The following is an 8,728-nucleotide window of genomic DNA, read 5'->3' as shown; positions in this document are numbered from 1 at the left end:
TAAAAATTTAAACTTACAGATATATACAAATTTGAAATGAAAGAATAACAATTACTGAACAATTAACACATTAATAACAATGCATAAATAACACTACATTTCTGTTTCAGGTCAAGTCAAGTCTTCTCAGTGCTTTGATTTCAGACACAGTTTATGAAGCTCACCCTAGTTTGCAGACTCAAGAACAATTATGCAAGAACTAGTATCACGTAAATGTATTTGTTTTACCCAATTAAAGGTTACGTTCTTTAACAAAAAAAAAAGTCAATAAAAGTTATTTATTGAAAACAGAATATCTCAAAATATTATTTTAAAACACTTAATTACACATAAACATTTAATCAATTACCATACTTACAATATAGTATGAGCTCATACTTTAAACTCACACACAATAATGTCTATGCAAATAATTAATCAATTTTGAAATGTCAGTTCGCGAGGCATCAGCAAACTGGCACATGGCATCAGAGATCACAGGCAGGATTGGAACGAAACGTCAGAAGGCAGGAACAGAGCATCAGGACAGCATCAGGGCATCAGGGTCTTTGGCAGGGCGTCGGTTAACTGTCAGGGCAGCAAGGCAACAGGACATCGGAATCAGGGCAGCAAGGTAGCAGGACATCGGAATCAGGGCAGCAAGGTAACAGGACATCGGAATCAGGGCAGCAAGGTAGCAGGACATCAAAATCAGGGCAGCAAGGTAACAGGACATCGGAATCAGGGCAGCAAGGTAACAGGACATCGGAATCAGGGCAGCAAGGTAGCAGGACATCGGAATCAGGGCAGCAAGGTAACATAATGGTTTTATTCAGACGTTAGCCTCAATGGGACGGCAGCAAACTTCACCATGACCACAGGACTTAAAGGTTGAAGACATTCAAGAAACTGCTTCTGGAATTCCTTTGGGAAGGTACTTATCCCAAGAGCAATGTCCCGAACTGTTTTGAAGTTGAAGAAAATCATTTGTGTGTCCTTGTTTGGAGGAATCATGGCTCCAGTCAGTGAAAGATAGCTGTATTTATACAAAAGGACTTGGCGCTGGATCGGGTGAGTTCCGCTTGCCATTTCCAGCGCACCAGCAGCATACTCAGTGAGGACACCCTTTTCTTCTGGTGAAAATGATGTCCAATTCTTTGGTGGCCACGATAGACAGGGGGTCAGATGAATGCTTTCATCAGGGACCAGACTCCATTCTCTGGGTGCTGGAGGGAGGACTGGCATATTTCCAGTAGACAAGAGGCTTCGAGCCATTTGTTGCAGGTCGTTATTTTTAGGAGTGGGGATGTAGATGGGGGCTGAAGGAGAGGAAGGAACAGTTGGTGGTGCGAAGCGGACTCTTGCTTGTACGGGCCTGAAGGATGTCATCGTTGTAGGATGATAACTTGGCGTTGCACATGATGATGGGACGTAGAGTAAGGGAGTACTGCAGTCTGGAGGTGGTCTGTAAAACAACGGAGATACTTGGGGAATGGTCGCAGCAGCAGTTGTACTGGAGTCTGTTGTAGTTGTGTGAGTGCTGGAGGCTGCATGGACATTTGTTGAAGGGGTAGTATTCTCAAGGTCGATTGGTGAAGGAGATCCTAGAGAACAAGGTGATGGTGTTTTCAGATCATGCAAGGATGATGTTGATGATTGACTACGATCTGAAACAGGTGAGACAGGTTGCGGAATAGGGGTGATGGATGGGGTCTTCGATGGATGTGTAGGTGGGTGAGAAGGCGGCAGTGAACTGGCACAAATCTTCTTGGCTATGTGGGTTGTATGGATTGGGAGGGACCTCTTCAATGTGTAGGGCATCTGACGGACTGTGGTTAGATCATTTGCGTCGATGGCAAGCAGTTTGGAGATGTGTTTCCGTGCTTCGTCATCAGGACACAATTCAAACTTTGCAGCAGGTGGGGCGATAAACATTTCTACGGTTGTAGCGGAGGGGGTCACAATTCTCCCTATCACCTCGGGTCTACTACGAGCCTGCTGAAGCAGCCTGACCTGATAGAGGTGGGTTTCCGATGAAACGAAAATCTTGACGGCCCCATTCGAAATGTCGATAGATTTCAAGATGAGGGGGAAGGACGGTGGTAAAGTGGTGGATGAAGGAGTCTTGGAGTGGTCAGTGGTTTTCTGAGATGAAGAGGCGATCACTGATGATGATGAAATCTGGGGATTGGTGGAGGTGGACTTGGCAAGCTGCCAACCTGTCATCCAATGTGAGGCCCCAGGAGTGCGACCAGTGCACCACTGGGCAACACTCTTCATGGCGAACTGGGCTTCTAGGGACGTGAATACAGACACAGCAACAAAAAGTTCCATGTACTGTGCTGGCACCTTGGAGAAGTAGAAACAGTTGGCTGCTGTCAGGGTTCGTGGGGGCAAGGAGTGGTAGACTTCAAGATGCTGATGTTGGGTATGCCTGCTGAGATCCGCGGGATAACGGAAGAGATGCTCAGCCTTAATGCACCATGGACACAGCAATTCGCAGGACTGGTGCGCTTTGATGGTGTGGTGCATCACATCCCGGTGACAAGTAAATATTTCGTAGCAGTAACTACATTTGTGGATGGTCTTGCCTGCAATATACAAAACATTCAAGGTTTCTAATATGGTGTTGCCTGTAGTGTGATATATGATACCAACATAACATTGTTATATATTTATATGTAAATAATAGACTACCAAATTTTAATCCTAAATTGTTTGTATTAAACAAAAACAACTGAATCCATCGCCATTAAATATGAATGCTGTTATGTACAACTATCCCTGTTTTAAAAGCTTTCCTAGCTTTATTGTATCCATCCAGAGGACTCTTTCCTTATAATAAAAAAAAATCTGTTCTTAAACCCTAGATCTTGTATTAACATTGTTTTCTATCTATTGTTGATTCCAGGAAATAAAACGCATTGCGGACCTCACGTCTACGCAATCTCATTGCAAAAATGAAAAGCCTCGTACAAAACTTAAGACAAATCTCCTGTGGTTGATCAGGCCACTGAATTGTCGTCCGGACTATCAGGTAACTTTACACAAGCATAAAAAAATTATTCTCCTACAGGAATCAACAACACACAATATTCAATGAAAATACATTAGAGTTTAGATCGACTCATCTCTAACAACTTTAAAGAGTTCCTGGATATAAGGATATGTTGTATGCATCTATGATGAACATCAGTCATTTGTAAACATGGATTATGGATTAAAAAAAAAAAATATTGTGGTTTAAAACTGTTAAAGAGGCCTGATTGTGCTAATAAATAATGTTATAATAATTCTTGGTTGTCATGTGAACATCTATTGTGTTTTTCTTTGGTCAATTAACCAACTTGGTAGGTTTGTGCACTTGTATGCCGTTAGACGGTCAATGTGAATTGACTTAATTGGTCCGCTGGCAGAAGACTTGATTAGATAAACGAGGTCATCTATCCTTTTGACTATCATGTATGGGCCCTTCCAATTAGCTCCCAGTTTAGTACAGACTCCAGGTTTCCGAGAGGTGTCATGAACCCATACAGCATCACCTGTTTTGAAAGCTCTACTCTTGGCTGTAAGGTCATAATGGCGTTTCCGATACTCTTGTTTCTGTTTCAGGCTGACCCGAGCAAGCGAGTGGATTTCTTCAAGCTGCTCACGAAGCTCTTTCACGTAGTCATCTGTGGCCTCCAAGTCAGTGTTGCCCGAGTCTTGCGGTGGAAGACCGATGAATGCCTGAACAGGTAATACGACATCCCTTCCATAAACCATTTTGTTTGGGGTTTGACCAGTTGTTTTATGGGTACTTGATCTGTAAGCCATCAAAACTTGAGGCAAATACTCATCCCATAGTTTTTGATTTGTTTGACAATACATGCTAAGCATGGTCCCTAGTGTGCGATTGAATCTTTCCACTGAAGCATTTGACTGTGGATGCATAGGAGTTGAAAAAGTGTGATGCATTTGAAGTAACTTGCACATTTCTGCAAATAATTTGGACACAAAGTTTGTGCCTCTGTCTGTGTGAATTTGTAATGGGACACCAAATCTGCTGACATAATTATCCACAAACGTTTTTGCTACTGTTTCAGCAAGCTGATCCGGGATGGCTATGGCCTCTGTCCAATGAGTGAACAAATCAGAGATCACTAGAACATACGTGTTGCCTTTTTCGCTGCGAGGCAGAGGACCTAGAATGTCAAGAGCGACTCTTTCTAGAGGGGCGAGGACAGGCTGAGAACAAAGTGGAGCCTTCTTTGGCTTAGGTGGTTTTCGGGCGCCACAGCTGTGACATTGACTGCAATATTTTTCCACATCGGTAGTCATACCAGGCCAATAAAAAGTCTGGCGGAGTTTATCAAGCATCTTGTCAGTACCCAAATGTGCTGAGGAAGGAATGTCGTGCATGTACCTCATCAACTCCTGGCGCCTTATTGCAGGTACAATGACCTGGCGTGAAGATTTGTTCTTCTCAAACCAAGAACGCATTAGACATCCATCAGTGATAGAAAGCCGGTCCCACATTCGCCAGAGACTTTTGACACACTCACTCTGAGTTGAGATTTGTTGCCAAGAAGGGCAGATAGATGACCTTTCTAGTGACTGTATTATGAAGAGCAGCGAAGGATCTAACTTTTGTTGTGAATTGATATCACCCAAGGACCACTGTTGAACTGGGTAGGATGTCTGTTTGAAGTCAATCAATGGATCATTCTGACTTCTTGTGATCATTCGCACAGTGTCAGTGTTAACCACTGGAGATGTTTCTTCTCCACATGGAGTGTCGTCATTTATCAAGTTTTCATGTGTGAAAGTCTCCGTGATCCCTTGTTGTTTGGCACACCTACTGCATGGAGCTCGTGACAAGGCATCTGCATTCCTATGTTGTGTCCCGGGCCGATGTACAACAGTGAAATCGTATGTTCCCAAGATCTGTAACCATCTGGCGACCTGACCTGTTGGCTGTTTTAGGTTGCGCATCCAAGACACAGCTGCATTGTCAGTCCTTACAAGAACAGACTGCCCATAGAGAAAATGATGAAAGGCGTTGAAGGCGTTTAATACAGCGAGAAGTTCTTTTCGAGTCACACAGTACTGTTGCTCATGTATGTTGAGACTTTTGCTGTGATAGGCAATCACAACCTCCTTGTCATTTTGCAGTTGTGACAAGACAGCACCCGTTGCAAAGTCGCTTGCGTCAGTGTCGAGGACAAACGGGGCGTCATGGACTGGATATCCGAGAATGGGTGATGTCGTCAGTGAGGTTTTGAGGTGCTGAAAAGCACGCTCGCATTCCTCAGTCCAATGAAAAGCAGTACCCTTGTCAGATATTTTATGCAGGGGCCTTGCAATTTGTGCAAAACCAGACACAAATCGACGGTAGTATGAGCATAGTCCAAAAAAAGATTTGACCTCCTTGACATTTCTTGGAGTTGACCAATCTCTCACAGCTGATATCTTTGCTGGATCGGTGGCAACACCTTCTTCCGAAACTAAGTGCCCAAGAAATTTAACTTGCTTCTGAAAAAAGATACATTTTGAGGGTTTACATTTCAAGCCTGCATTTTTGAGCCGTTGAAAGATTTTTTCCAGTCGCTCAAGGCCCTGATGGACTGACTTGGATGGGACAATGATATCGTCCACATACAATAAGCATTCAACCCATTGCAAACCCCTCAGAACATTTTCCATGAGGCGCTCAAAAGTAGCCGGGGCATTTACCAGACCAAACGACATTAATGTAAATTGATACAATCCCATTGTGGTTGTGAAAGCAGTTTTCTCTTTATCTTTCTCATCCATAGCCACCTGCCAATATCCTGAGTTAAGATCTAATGAGGAGAAAAACGAGAACCAGAGAGGGCATCAATGCAGTCGTCAACACGAGGTAGAGGATAGGCATCCTTTATGGTGACTTCATTGAGTTTGCGATAGTCAACACAGAACCTACAACTGCCATCTTTCTTTGTGACCAATACGATAGGCGATGCCCATGGGCTAGAGGATTGTTCAATGACGCCTCTGTCAAGCATTGTCTCAATTTCTTGTTTTTCTATGGCCCTCTTGCCAAAAGGAAGACGCCTAGGTGGTTGTCTGATTGGGACGGCATCACCTGTGTTAATTCTATGCTTGACCAGATTAGTGAGGCCAATATCCTCTGATGACTGAGAAAATACGTTTTGATATTTACACAGAAGATCAACAAATTCGGATTTTTCCTGATCATTTAAGTGCTGAGAGCTCCTCTCATAGAGGTCAACAAGATGGTCTGGCAAAAATTCTTCATTATGTTGTTCTTGGACACAGGCAACCCTCTCAATAGGCTGCATAGGAGGTTCAAAATAAGACTCACATGTCCCCAGGTTTGTATTTTTATACAGTCTGACAGATGAATTGCCATAGTTAAGTACAGTCATTACTGGATCAGAAGAGATGCTCACAACACCACCCATCAAGCTTATCTCTTTTGTAGCCATCAAATGAAAAGATGGTTCAACCAAACCAAGCTCGGATAAATGCTCTTTTTGTGGAATTTTAATAGGAACCATCATCGTGCTGTTCGCAGGAATCTCAACTGTTTGCTGTAATTCCACTCTACAGATATGCAAAGCCTGACCACCAGTCCACAATGGTACTACATCACCACCCATCATGAGACATGAACGTTTGTAGTTGATGCTATCAACATTAGCCCTCAGAAAATCTTGACCTAATATCCCATCAGCCTCTATGTCACAGACCACAAATGACACATCAAAACACTCGTTTCCTATAGGAACTAATAGATCAACATTTCCAACAACTCTCATGACCTCACCGTTTACTGTCTTAAGCACGTTTAATTGGGGACGGACGTGAAAAATGTTCTTAGGATCAAATTTCTTTAAGCTTTTCTCAGACAAGAGAGAAGTTGTAGCACCACAATCTATTAAAAAGTTGATTTCCACCGACCCAACATGAGTCGTCAGGTAAAATCCGTTGTCAAGTTTGTTGAATTGAGATCCCGATCTTGCAGTGTGCACATTATTGGAAGGAATATTATCTTTAGGCCGTTGAAATGACTTCGTCGACTCCTGGCCCGTGGAGCCGACGGCAACTAGTTTTCCTGGTCGTTGGGAGTGGCATTCCTTGTGTAAGTGTGGGTATCAATGGTGTTGGTGCTCGGGACGTTGGAGTCTTGTCGGTCTTCATTGCGCGAACGATTTGCATGTAGCAGTCGCTCATTCACGTATTCTTGTGGCGGTTGGGCATTCTGTTGCCGTCCGTGTTGATGAACATGCGGATATGGACCCCCGTAGTGCGATCGGTTGGTGTTATATGACATGTTCATATGATTGTTCTGTGGTCTAGACTGCGGCTGTGGTCGACCAGATGGGTGTCTAAAACGTGGGCTTTGGCGTCTTGTGTGATTCATGTTTTGTGGGCACGATTTCCAGAAGTGTTCAGTAGAATTGCACCCATAACACTTCTTTGGTACTGATTGTGGAGAGTTGCGGGACTCGAGGTTGCTAAGTCTATCGGTTATTTGTTTTAACGCCGATTCGACACTAGTGTCAACATTGCATGCCCTAATATTAGTTGTTGACGTTCCGAGGATGGACTCGTAGCGCTCAATGACGGCTACGGCCTCAATTATGTTAGTGCAGTTACGGTCAATGCATCTGCATTTCATGTCATTGGGGATCAGCTTGTACAGTTGGTGTAACGCTAACTGCTCTTGTGAGCGGTGATCAAATTCACTGTATGCTTTTTTGTGCGAGCTGACGTATATCATGTGCTAGCGACGAAATGCTCTCGTCCTTCACACGCCTGCGTTCCTCGAATTTTGTTAACCACATATATTGATGTTTTCCTGCGGTGCCAAATCTATTGTTAAGTCGTGAAGACAATATGCGGTAATCGCGGCGTTCCTGTTCTGGGAGAGACATGTAATACGTTCTGGCAGTGCCACGTAAACTGGAGGAAAGCATCAACACTTTAGTTCGCATGTCCCACCCACTCAATTCAGCGCAGTCCTCAAAGTGTGACACGTAAGACTCAAAGGGGCCAGAGCCTTCGTAAGTGTCTGGTTTAACGTGCATGTGGTGTGGTGATGACATGTAGGCGTGTGGAACATTGTCGCCGTGCCCAAATCGTCTATCATTTTGATATGTGACGGGAGTGTCTCTGGTATAGGGGGCGTTCTGTTGCGCTGCGTGCCTGTTGTTATTTGACGCGTCGCGGGTCTCTACACTTCCGGTATACGGAGTGCTTTCATGCACGATGCCCGTGATTATTGGTTGATCACCCCTGCATTCACGTCGAAATATCGGTCTACATTCATTAATATCATTTTCCCTTAGTAAAGACTCCTCGTGTGCGGACCCATGTGTGCGTTGAATATCAAAAGATATATCGGGATCTGGCGAAGAGGCCATGATAAAAAATTGTATTGTGTCTTGAGAGACCAGAAGTTTATTAATCTTATTGTCAATAAACTATTATTTAATTACTGTTGTTCACTTATTATATGACAGTGAAAAAAAAAATGCAAGGTGTGAGCCGTGGACAGATGCTAAAAATCTATCCGTATCCCACTTCTGACACCAAAATTGTAAGCCGAGCGGTATCGATGATGTTGCATTTTATTTATTCAGAACTCAAACGCATTAAAAAGAAGTCAGGATGGTTTCTGTAACTATTTATTTATTAGGGCAGAAGCTTAACGTTTGCCATATAAACAGTACTATGAGTGGTTAATTAAACAACAAGTATG

Source organism: Dreissena polymorpha, chromosome 3 (genome assembly GCF_020536995.1).
Source record: "Dreissena polymorpha isolate Duluth1 chromosome 3, UMN_Dpol_1.0, whole genome shotgun sequence".
Classification (NCBI taxonomy): domain Eukaryota; kingdom Metazoa; phylum Mollusca; class Bivalvia; order Myida; family Dreissenidae; genus Dreissena; species Dreissena polymorpha.
The sequence above is the reverse complement of the archived record's forward strand: the minus strand, read 5'-3'. Positions refer to the sequence as shown.